The 12124-nt window shown below is 39.2% G+C and overlaps 1 protein-coding gene across 1 annotated transcript in view; it reads right to left on the bottom strand.

The window, feature by feature from the left end:
* Positions 1–9076, bottom strand: part of LOC117464357 (TANK-binding kinase 1-binding protein 1-like) — a 69795-nt gene extending 60719 nt beyond the window's left edge. The window contains exon 1 of the mRNA XM_034106733.2: positions 8907–9076. The gene's annotated coding sequence lies outside the window, so the exon portion shown is untranslated. The remainder of the gene's footprint in view (positions 1–8906) is intronic.
* Between the last annotated feature and the right edge of the window lie 3048 nt (positions 9077–12124).

A 12124-nucleotide genomic window follows, 5' to 3' on the forward strand; every position in this document is an offset into this window, starting at 1 on the left:
GGATGTGTTTGGTGCAGTCAGTGCTCTTACTCTGGAACAATGAAAACAGCAGAGACAGGGCAGTGGGAGGTGTGAGGTTGTTGCTTCTGAGAGCAAACAGATATGAGTTTGGAAAGAGGTGTGTCTTGTTTTTCCCTGACAGAATATGTCAAAGTGACTAAACTTAAGACCAAACTCTGATAGAAAAAAAGAGCCTTGATGCAGGTGGGCAGCCCATTGCTTTTTTTCAGAAGCACAAGAAAAGAGAGTGGTCACTGCCTTGGCCCACAGATATTATGCCACAGTTATGTAAAAAAAAACATGGAGAGAAAAGAAGGTAGAAAGGAGACAACCCCAATGAAGAGGGTGTGATGTTTATGATGAATGACTATGACAGAAAAATGTAGCTCCTCAATGATGTGTCTGTCCACTTAGTCCTTTTTGGTGTCTTCAGGCAGACAAAAGCATGCCTTGATTATGTAAAGTCAATGTGCCAAGTCAATACAGTGGTTTTTTTAAACTGTTGCCTAGCAGTAGTTTTCATTTTTATAGATATTTTATCCAGGGTTATACCAACCCAGTCTCATAAAAAAACGTGTAATAACTACGTTGGTCCACAATGTAGGACGTAGTATTTCTACAAAAACGCATCTGAAATTGTAGGATCCCTACGTTTTTTTTCACCATTCATTCCAATGGCTGGCGTCTATGTCACGTGATCTTCACATTTCTCCATGCAGAAAAAAAAAACATGGCCGAACTTCGTTTTATTCTCGGTGTAAAATGCCTATTTTAAAGTTAGTTTGGCCATTAAAATGCGTTTTGATGTCATTTGATGCGAGAAATATGAGTTGTTATTTCAGATTATGTGTGCAGTTGATCCACATGATCTTTAGTTTGCTAGTTATTACGAAGATTACTTCAGGAAATTATATTTTTCTTTATATATTTTTTTTAAATATGTTTTTAGTAATATTTGTCATTAGTTTTACCAAAAATAACTTGATTAAATTGTATTTAAAATAACATTTCCAAAGAAATAAATCCTTTGAATCTGCCTATTCAGTCTCTGCGAGTCTGTGAAGACAGGAGCTGATTGGACGTCCAGCTATGAATTCACAGAGGGCCAGCTATAGTAACTGAACGAGAGAGTAATGTCAAATGACAGTACAATTGACCAATCATATCTTCCCTCTAAATGGGTGGGCTTTATTATCGCAGACTTTATGACAAGTTCCGCCCGCTGTGAAACGTTTCTTGTTTCCATAGCAACAACAACTGTCAACAGCGTAAACTCGCCTTCAAAATAAAAGCATGCCAAATTACACTTAAGACATACAACTGCAACGAAAGTAACAAACACAATGCAATATCATTTTCAATTTCAAAGAACACAAATTGGGTTATCTACAGGTGTTGTTTTGTGTGGATCTTACAATTTCAGAGGCGTTTTTGTAGAAATACTACGTCCTACGTTGTGGACCAACGTAGTTATTACACGTTTTTTTGTGAGACTGGGTTGGTTATACCAATGTTTAAACACATTATGCTTGTACAGTTGGAACATTAGCAGGTTTGGTTGAATCATCAGACTACACAGCCAGTTCATTGGTGAGAGGTTAACATTGACTTTTTTCTTCTTAGTGTTGCCCATGAACACATCATTTTAATCATATTTCCTTGGTCATTACAACGTAAACCTTTTAAAAGTATTTCTGGTATATTACAATTTGTGTTTATTTTTTAGATGTATCTGCCATACCGTTCTACTTTAGTCCATACCGCAGTGGGTCTGACTTATCAGCATCCGCAGGTGTGTGTGTGTGACGCAACAGGGAGAGGTGATTGTGCGTTCAAAACGACAGCATTAAAGAGGTTAATGTAGCTGCAGTAGCATCAGTTATATCAGAATCTTCTTTGAACAAAGAGCAAAGAATGGCACTGAAGTATTTTCTCGTTGGAAAATATGAATGTTTGCTCTTCTCCCAACGACTTCTGTATTAGTTTGATTTACAGATGGCTCATCCAATCACCTGCAAACTATTTATTTGAAAGTGAAATTTGTAATGACGGCTTCTCAAGATGGTCCAAAAACGTCCATCTGGAGCGTTAGATTAATCATGCTTATCAGTTATGATAATATAGTTAACACTGACAGCATGAAATATGAGCAGTCGGGTGATGACCAGATTATCTAACACTTTAATCCTAGGTGAAACTGAAAGTGTAAGCACTATCATCAATGATGCATTATTTCACAGATTGGTATTAATTATACTGCCCACCTAGGTTTTCTCTGAAAGTTTGTTTAGCCTTCGCGTTTGTTTGTTATTAAAATCAGGTCTTCTTTTGACACATTTGACTAATCTTCGTTGATGATGCCATGTTCTCAGATCTTAACAGATACAACTATGCGAGCACTACTGTATGTTACGGCCAACAGAAAAAAGGGGTTGGTTGTTTCCTGGAATTATAAAGGCTTGGATTTGTCACACAAACGTCCTTCAGGTGTAACCATTGGCAGCATTTTGCACAGTGCCATAAAACTGATTAGTACAAATCTGGCTCGTGCTTGATGGACATTACCTCCATGCCCTACGGAGCTGCCTGTCCGTCACTGCCAACACTTTTTTCCTCTTGTTTTGGATTACATTTGAAAGATTGACATTCTGTGCTCTGGAGAAAAAATACTATTAACAGACACACAACAGCCTCTCATAGCTTTGTTTACGCCACCAAGCCTAAGGACATATTACTGTTAATTGGATTCGGTACTTGCTGTGTTGAAAACAATTTACACATAGTCACCAATGGTTATCTTCTGTCTTTGCCCAGAATAATGATTGTTGGCAAAACTCACATTTTGCAGACATCAAACAAAGAATCTTGCTGCACCGAGTTATAAAACAAAACATTTTACACGTTATTCAATTCGCTTCATTTCCTCTTTGTTCTCGTTGTCCCCTCTTCCTTTAACCCTGGTGACTCTTTAAAGCCATCTATGAATATTCCAGCCGCCAGCAGGGCCTCTTCATTTGGTGATTCAGCCTGTTAGTAGCTTATATAAAAGTCCAATATTTATGTATATGTATATGTACATAATCATAGTGCAAGTGACAGACAGAGCAGACCCAGGACAGGAGCAGGAAACATTGAAAATAAGTATGAAAAGGCAATGGAATATGTTTTACATAAATTAACACCCTGTGAATTATGTCAGCATTGTATCTGGGCAGGACTGTTCTTCTGTGTGTGTGTGTGTGTGTGTGTGTGTGTGTGTGTGTGTGTGTGTGTGTGTGTGTGTGTGTGTGTGTGTGTGTGTGTGTGCGTGCGTGCGTGCGTGCGTGCGTGCGTGCGTGCGTGCGTGCGTGCGTGCGTGCGTGCGTGCGTGCGTGTGTGTGTGTGTGTGTGTGTGTGTGTGTGTGTTGCCCACGAGTGATAATACTGCAAAGTAAGATAAATGACCTCATATGTTCATGTCTCTCCAGTGCTCAGTCGAAACAACAGGATCATCTATAAAGATATAAATGCAATATGTACTGAACAATGTATTGTACGTGCTGTTAATGTTACAATAATGTTTTTTATTACTTGCAAATGTAATAACTTTAAGCAGGAAAAAGACAAGTAAAATCAGACATTATAAACCTGCAGATATTTTTTGAAAACTAGTCCTTCTAGTCGAGGATCCCAAGGGACTTATTGGCAACAATCCTGGGGTGAACATGCATTTGTGTACCAAATGTCATGGCAATCAGCCCAATAGTTGTCGAGATATTGTACTCAAAACTAAAAATATTAACCTCATGGTGGAGCTAGAGGAAAAGTTAGGGGATCCCCAAAGTCAGTAGAATGTATCGTCCAGGGATGGTGATCTGTACCAAATAGCAATCCATATTGCAGAAAATAAGCTCTGTGGAAAAAACATGTTCAAGATATTTACATATTTTGTTTAACACGACAGTCTCGACATGTTAACACTACTTTTATAACACTTGAAGGAGAAATAATAAAGGTAAATATCTACCGTAATGCTATGAACTACAGCTAAGCTAACTTAAAGGCTGACTCGTGTTCTGCATGATGATGTCAAGTAGTCTCATTTACTCACTTAACTAGTTAGCAACTGCCATTATTGAGACGCCAAAAACCTTCAGACCAGTGGGATACAGACGTGTTTTATGTGGTAGAACAAAAAATGAGACATGTATAAACCACAGACATTATTCTCGGAATCCAACAAAAAAGACTTAGAGTCGAGGGAACCAGGAAGTGCTTAAATGCTAACTAATTTGTAGGTTTAGGACTCATTCCTGGTCAACTCTATAGCTGTTGAAATACTAAATGCTTAGCTAAAGTTGTGAAGGACCAATCATGAGACAGAATTGCCATCCTTAGAGCCATGTATGCAAGAATAAATAACAAGGAAAAGTCCAGAACCCAGATTGAAAATAGATTCTAAGGTGTTGATCATGAACACTCTCACCCACGGGCCTGTGCGATGATCCCCATTTAGAACACTTTGACATGATTCATAACTGAGTCATCTGAGGTTTATTCATTTATGCTAAACCCGCCCCTTTGTGAAATTGGTGAGAACAATCATTAACAGTGTCAACGTGAGAACACCTGACACACACTGTGCAACCATCTAGATCAAGGACACAGTAAAGCCCTAAATGAATGTGCCGTCCTCATGCAGCTGATAAACAAAGAAAGGAAAGGAAATAAAGCACGGTATTCTGTGCCGTTTCAAATCCAATCCTGCTTTGAAGGCCAGCTTGAAAAACATAGCCGTTAAATCAAGCAGCTATTCACCTTTTGAGATAAAAACCAATGCCATGGTTTCACAACAGTGAACATATCCGGCATATTTATATCGCAGGAATCCTTTTCAACCTTTCTTTGGAAGAGAGCGATACATCTGGTTGATTTGTTTTATAGTCTGTTCTTTTGTCGGCTGATTGAAAGAGCTGCTTTTAAAAGGAACTTGTTAGTGAAAGAATATTGTGTTTTGGAAAGAGTGTTGTATTCAGTGTTGCTAAATGGGATTGCTTTTAAAAGCTGTAATTCTAAGATTCTGTTAAAGAGGATGGTCAGACCCAAAGAAAAAACAGAGTGTACATGACCCGACTACAAAGGCATTCATCTGACTCGTCCTCACAACATTAATAAATAGTTTGCTAAAATGCTTAACCAAAGACCGTTTGTGAATTTACGCAACTTCTGTAACCTGCTCCTAATATCTGCTTGAGAATAGTATTAGGGATGGCCTGATTCAAATTTTCAAAATTCCCAAAACTACAAAATTGGTTTGCTGCCGATACCAATCCAATATATATATTTTTTTTTTCTCTACTGAAAATGAAAAGTATGAATGCACTTTTTTAAACCTAGACATCTCAACTCATGGTGCTCAAAATATGAAACATATATTATTTAAATACAAATCCAACAACCTGAATCGTTATGTGATACGGCTGCTTCTTTAAAGATATATATATATATATATTTCCGCATAGACACTTTTAACAGTATTTTTGCTTAGTCAGCACCTTTGAAATATTCAAAATGACACTGAAGTGCAATTTTGTTGTTTAATTCAGAGATTTTCAAAGAATATCCATACATCTACTTAGTTTTGGATCAGTAAATCAGCAACTAGCATTATATTGTGGGTAATGTAGGTACCAACTGGAGGAATAAACAAGACTACATTTCTTGTTCTCCTGCATTTATTTGACACTTTTTTGATAACTTTCCAACAATAAAAAAGGAGTGCAATGCTAGGCAGTGAGTACTCTTTCAACCATCTACTTTAAAAAAGAAAAAGCACCACTGACAGATCAAAAACAGCCATATGAATCAATTGGAGTGGCTTTGGTAGGCAGTGAAAGGCAATGCAATGTGCTATTATGTTTGGAGGACTTTCTACTCACATCCCAGGAGACTCTTTCTTACTGGCTATTATCTGTGCTGAGAGATGACGGTTAGAAACATCTATAATGAAGCTTTATTATACAGCATTTACATATAAATAGCCAGAAACATTTTTTATTAAAGATAATCATATTTAATAATCAGCTCCTTTTCTTGAAATTGCAAATCTGAGGCAACACTTTGCAAATGCATCTTTTTTGTGTAAAAGGTTTTAGTAACATTATGATAACTGTGTTGCATTGAGTGTCTACAGTGCAATGTTGTTCTTTGAAAGCAGATCTGCATGGAGTAATGCACGGGTATGATTCCCCAGATTCAACAGGATTATTCACAACATTGAACAAGTGTTACTAACAGCCACAGTTTCAGCTGCGAGTCCCCTTTTGCTTCTGCAAGTTAATTCATTCAAGAGAGAAAAACACTTCCTCTGTTCAATCGAATGCTGCCAATGTTCTCGGTCTGATTGCGTCAGTGACAGCCCTCCCACCTCCAGCACAAACGTATACACACACCCTTTCTTCTGACACGTTGCGGAAGTTATTCCAGAACTGTCCTCAAGGTCAGTTGGAACAAAGCAAATTCAATGAAAAGTTCACTTAACGGTTGTGTGTTATGAATCATCCATGATGACGGTTGAAGCTCGTTGGACCTGTGATGCGTTCAATGAAACAAAAAGTATAAGGTCTAATATATTGGCCAGTGAGTGTCCAACTAAATAAAACAAATGGGCCATTTCCTCGACAGAATATAGTCCCTGGCATACTCACTTAACAGTGCATCGTGTTTCAGGAAAAGAGCAGCGCTCATCAGTGAGTGGACAATAAAATACAATAGCTCTAAGCATGCTCGCTGGGATCCAATTTAAAGGTGTGGAGGGGGACATGATTAATCACGGAAAAAATGCAGAAAAACAAACCCAGACCCAGAAGACACTGTACAAGAACAGTGGCTATGTGATTGATGATTAGCACGTAGGCTATGATAGACTTTCTTAAATTAGCTCTTTTGGACATACGGACACATTTGGAGATAAAGTCAGAAACCCAGTAAGATCAATGTGACCGACTGATCCCTCCCATATGCTGCAGCAGAGACAGTGGCTGGCAGACTTTGGCATGGAGCTCATTATCATCAGGCTTGTCTGAGAAATAATGACTTGGATCAGAGATCTGAATGACAACAGCATGAGTCAGTATTCAGCATCGGCCTTCGTGTTTCATGGCTACAAGTTATCAGCCTTCCCTGTTTTGCTCAGCTGTGAAAGACCAGAGGATAAACCCGTCTGCTTTTCAGAACCACCTCGCTGTCCACTCCTAATCCACTCCAGGCTTTCTTTAAGGACAATAACAAGCCGCTCTAAAGCCTGACTTCATGCAACAATTGTGATAAAAGCATGATTTGACACTCCTTATTTCTAATAAAAGGAGAAAGGAGAGAATTATCCTCTATGTTCTTCCCCCAGTTGAATTATCTATCCTTAGTCTCAAGTGTTTGTAGCTCCAACAGAGAAATATTGCCCTCACATTATTATTATTTTTAATCACACAAGTGATGTGGAGGTGGAATGGCAGTGGTCCACCACTGTGTTGCAGTCTGTAATATCTCAACTGGGTAAATAAGCTGTAAATTCTGCACAGAAAGTAATTCTCCCTTACAGGATCAATTATAAACAGCTTATGTGAGCCCTTAGTTTTCCCAGTAGTGCCACCAGCAGGTTGACATTATGTTTTCCTGCAACTTTTATACATTTGTAACGGATTTCCGTGGTCCCCAAAGAATGAGCCTACTGACTAGTGCCTCTAGTCTGGCCAACCCTAGCAACTATGCAACTCAATTTATTCTAAATTATATTACGGAGGAAACAAAAATTCTCCCGGATAACACATAAACCAAAACAAAGCAAAAACACATCATACTTTATGTTAAAGCAACACAACCTGGTTGGTTAAGATCATGGTTTGGATTTAAATAGGCCAACTCTTATTATGTAAGTTTTTTTGTTATAAAATGAATTAGCAAGCCTTGTCTTCCATATTGTTCTACTCCTGCATTTATCTAGCCTGATCAAGGTTTGTATTTTCACGGCAGAAACTCCACTGAAGGGTTCAACAGCTCACAATCACCTTAGATTAGTCGGAGAAAGTATTTTGCAGTAGTCTAGAAGAGTGTTTCTGTATTTCTATTATCAAATCGTCAGGCTTACTATTAATATAACATCACATTAAAATGCTAGTCAGTGGGAGTGATACACACTGCCGTTTCAGCTGTGATGTCTTCATTAAACTATCCGGAGTGCTCTTACCTCTCCCGTATGCAATCATATAAAAACCTCACCGTTCAGATATTCAGTACTTCTACATTTGATTGTAACCTTTTCTGATATGGAGAAAGGATGAGCAATCTATATTTAGTCTGTTCGTATTTCCAAGACAACAGCCCTATGAGCACCTGCTTTCCTTCAAATATGAACCTATTGTTTTACAGGAGGCATTAGATAACCACCAAGTTTTTTTGAAAAAACAATATTCTGCAGTTTATTCCCGTGTTTTTGGTTGCCGGGTCAGCTTTGCAACCTTTTGAAGATGGCTATTCTGAGATGTTCTATTATAAGACTGTTTCTTTATTTCTCAGTTGGAACATGCAGTTATTAAACAAGGCCAAAGGAAGACTGGTCGACAGATGTAGGCTACTTTTGCTGAACGCTTCCCCCCAGCACTGAGCTGAAGTTGCAGGCTGCCTGCGGCCATGGCATGGCTCTGTGTGATGCTGATGTTGCCAAAGCGCGTCTCCTTTAAGGAGATGTATGCATCATCAGCTGCAAATGAATTGTGCGTACGATAAATAAACACAGCAGATGAGGATTTGTATCAACATTTCAAACATATCTTTGTTCAAAACAATCCTGCGATGAGTAAACGTGGTTGTTAGACATGCAGTTTGCCCTGTATCTACAGCACACATCGCATTGTATAAGGAGGATAACTCACGTGTTCGCGATTATCGATCCATAAATGCCATCGCTTATGAGTGTAGGAGGCGCGCCCCAAAATAAGCTCTGATTCCCGGGGCCCAAAGCTCGGTAATAGCCGCTGCTCCGTTGCTCCCGCTGGGCTCCGGTGGAAGGGATAAACACGCCTCCTGTAGCTGCTACTGAGCAGGATTGAGCATCACACGGCACACCGTGGAGCCCCACTACTGTGGGATGGTGATGTCGCGGGAATAGGAGCGTCAGTCTCTCCTTTTAAACGAGAACATACATGGCTCCTGCTTCTTGACTCACCCCGTGTTTTAGAGTCAAGGCAACGCTTTCTCTCAGCAATTTGCAGTACAGATTATGTAATATTCTGAGTTAGATACACATTCTCTAGGAATTTCAATTAGCCCAGCAGATACAGAGTACTCACACAGTTGTTGAACAGGAGAGGGAATTATAACACACTGGATGGAGGGTATTCATAGCACAGGCTAAATGGAAACAACAGCTTTAATTTAATGCCACATGGTTGCCTATATTACAAGCACACACTTCACACCTTCTGTTGAACATACTGGGAAGAAAAAGTGTCTGTATTTTGCTAATTGGCAAACTACTTGAAGGGCCCTCTCGAGCAGTGTTTTTCAAAGTGTGGTCCGCGGACCACTGGTGGTCCGTGAGTGCCCCCTAGTGGTCCGTGAGTATATTGGTAACATTTCACATTTGAAATAAATACATTTAAGTTTTCCGCACTCTCGCGGGAATATCTCCGCAATGGAGCGAGCTTAAGTTTCACTTTTGATTGCATTATATATCCCAGTGCAACACCTTCGTCACACATGTTGCAACCTGTTTGTACCATGTTCAGGCGATTTGTAATCTGTTCTATAAAAACCATGTGTATTTTTATATTTGTGGAGTTAGGTGGTCCGCGAGTGTTTTTGTATTGGTTAAGTGGTCCTTGGTATGAAAAAGTTTGAGAAACACTGCTCTAGAGGGCCCTTCAATCGAAGAAAATGAGATGCAGTATAATATAGGCTGTCCTGCTGCATATGGAAGAAATACTGTAATGCTCCAAATGCTAGTCAGTCCACTTCTTCATGGGACATTTATTAATGGAGAGGATATTGTCTAAGGGGGATCGTCATATTGAAATAGATACGGGACAAACACAAACTGTTAATATGGCAAAGAGCCCAAAAACATCTTCATTTATAGTCTAAATAATTGTATTACTATTGCCAATTGAACATACAATGCAATACATACAGAACAATCTTGGAAATTGTCATTTTAGATGTTTTTTCATGCTAAAATGTCAGTAAATGCTGTTTTCAGCCTCTAAAATGTTGAGATGTCCGGCTTTTCTCTGTTTTATATCGTGATGAAGTGAATATCTTTTAGATCTTTGGAAAATAAAAAATCATCGTGGACTGGGAAGGACACTTCACTGTTTTTTGACATTTTTTAAACCAAACGATTAGATTAATACATCTCATGAATCAATAATGAAGTAATCCTTTGTTTTAGCCCTACATACAATTGCATTTAACACTGCAGGTTACTGTACTGTTTGTAATCATATTGCACTGAGCCCTAGGGCATTTGTTCCACATACTGCTCTACCCAATATGACATGTATTTCCACTGCCTAGATGACATAAATATTATTTCAACCAACAAAGACTATCCCAAAGCCTGCTGGGAAAAGGGGACATTTTGGGTGCAGGATATGAGCTTGGTCAGAGTTACCAGCCTCTCATAAAAACTCCTGCTCAGCCAACCCAGTCTCATAAAAAAACGTGTAATAACTACGTTGGTCCACAACGTAGGACGTAGTATTTCTACAAAAACGCCTCTGAAATTGTAGGATCCCTACGTTTTTTTTCACCATTCATTCCAATGGCTGGCGTCTATGTCACGTGATCTTCACATTTCTCCCTGCAGAAAAAAAAAACATGGCCGACATTCGTTTTATTCTCGGTGGAAAATGCCTATTTTAAGGTTAGTTTGGCGATTAAAATGCCTTTTGATGTCATTTAATGCGAGAAATATGAGTTGTTATTTCAGATTATGTGTGCAGTGGATGTACATGATCTTTAGTTTGCTAGTTATTACGAAGATTACTTCAAGAAATTGTGTCTAAACAACGTTTTCATTGTTACCAAGGTGGTTGCTAGGGACGCTGCTATCAATATTATTTCTGTTATGTTGTGTAACTGTTTAATGGTGGTATCTTTATTGCTACCCCCTTCCCCGTCAATGTATAGTGTTGGTCCACAGCGCAAACGTATTAGTTTAACAAAATCCGCATCTAAAATTGTGGCATAGTGTGGTGTCGAGAGATGGGAGTCGGAGGCGGGGTATCAAAGGTTCAAGCTAGACTTTTATTTAGCATCTCAAAACACATGTAAACAGCTTCATGCCCGGGAAGCGAAGACCGGCGGAGACAGGAAGTCCGGCTCACTAAAATGTCCGTGCAGAACAATACCCTAACCCATAGATCCGTGGGTGAATAATGTCAATCACCACAATAGATACGTTATTTTCCCCTGTGCAATTCTCAATTTACTCAACAATAACACATAATTATCCTTGTGTTTATTTATTTGTTTGATTAATAAACACAAGTTGGAGTCCGTCAGGACCGAGGGTCGGAGCAGCTCATTTGCTTTACAGAATATTACACCCGGAAGTAAGTATTCTCTCCGCTTCGCTTGACAACCCCCGTGATAGTCCTCAAGCTCTGTGATTGGAGAGTGTGCAGAGCGTCGAACAGCACTTGAAATGGGATGGAACCACGGCAGACTGTCCAAAACTGGATTTGAACGGGTCCACCGCGTCCCCCCCCTCCCCCACCCTGTCCCAAGAACTACACATGCTGGCTATTGTGTTTCGCAACATGTTCTCTATCTATGGCACGTCTCTACTGGGAGTTGTAGTTTTAAAAGACGTTTTCATATTTCCCATAATAAGAAGTTGCCAGTATTAAACTGTGTACATCCCTGGAGGTTTAGGGGATAGGAAACACTCAAATGTAAAACATATAATTAATAAATGGGTGAGAATTGCTTGTGCCCATAATGGGCAGCGTTAATATATACCCACACGACAGTTAATGTCAGAAGAGCTTTATTTTAACAGCTGGTCTTATGTTTGTGACCCCTCCTGTTGTTCATTGATGAGCCTGAAACATGCACTTGTCAAGGTTTAGAGGCAAATTTTGCAAAT

Source organism: Pseudochaenichthys georgianus, chromosome 19 (genome assembly GCF_902827115.2).
Source record: "Pseudochaenichthys georgianus chromosome 19, fPseGeo1.2, whole genome shotgun sequence".
Classification (NCBI taxonomy): domain Eukaryota; kingdom Metazoa; phylum Chordata; class Actinopteri; order Perciformes; family Channichthyidae; genus Pseudochaenichthys; species Pseudochaenichthys georgianus.